This window comes from Octodon degus, unplaced genomic scaffold (genome assembly GCF_000260255.1).
Source record: "Octodon degus isolate 3935 unplaced genomic scaffold, OctDeg1.0 scaffold00050, whole genome shotgun sequence".
Classification (NCBI taxonomy): domain Eukaryota; kingdom Metazoa; phylum Chordata; class Mammalia; order Rodentia; family Octodontidae; genus Octodon; species Octodon degus.
Genome location: NW_004524626.1, coordinates 8467173 through 8467608, shown reverse-complemented (window position 1 = coordinate 8467608; position 436 = coordinate 8467173).

Here is a 436-nt window from a genome sequence, read left to right as displayed (position 1 = left end):
AGAGTGCTGGATCAGCCCACTTATTCTGATACAGATCTTTTGTTGGCTAAAAGCTTAAAAACCACACCAACGCAGGATGGCTGGCAGATGCTGCCGGACAGCAGGATTCTCCTTCCTGAGGCACTAGGCAGAGAGCTCACTCAACAGATACACCAAGGGATTCACTTCGGAGGAAATAAATTGGCTAAACTGTTACAGAAATCCTATTTCATACCCAAACTGAATGAAATGACTAAGGAAACCAGACAATGGTGTCCCCACAGTACCCCGGTAAACCCCAGCAAGATTACTTCTAAACCTCGACAGTGCACCAAAGGTATGTCTCCTGGGAAACACTGGGAAATTGATTTCACTAAAATGGGTCCAGGAAAAGGAGGATATCGCTACCTCTTTGTTTTAGTAGATACCTTCACCAGATGGCAGAGGCCTATGCGAC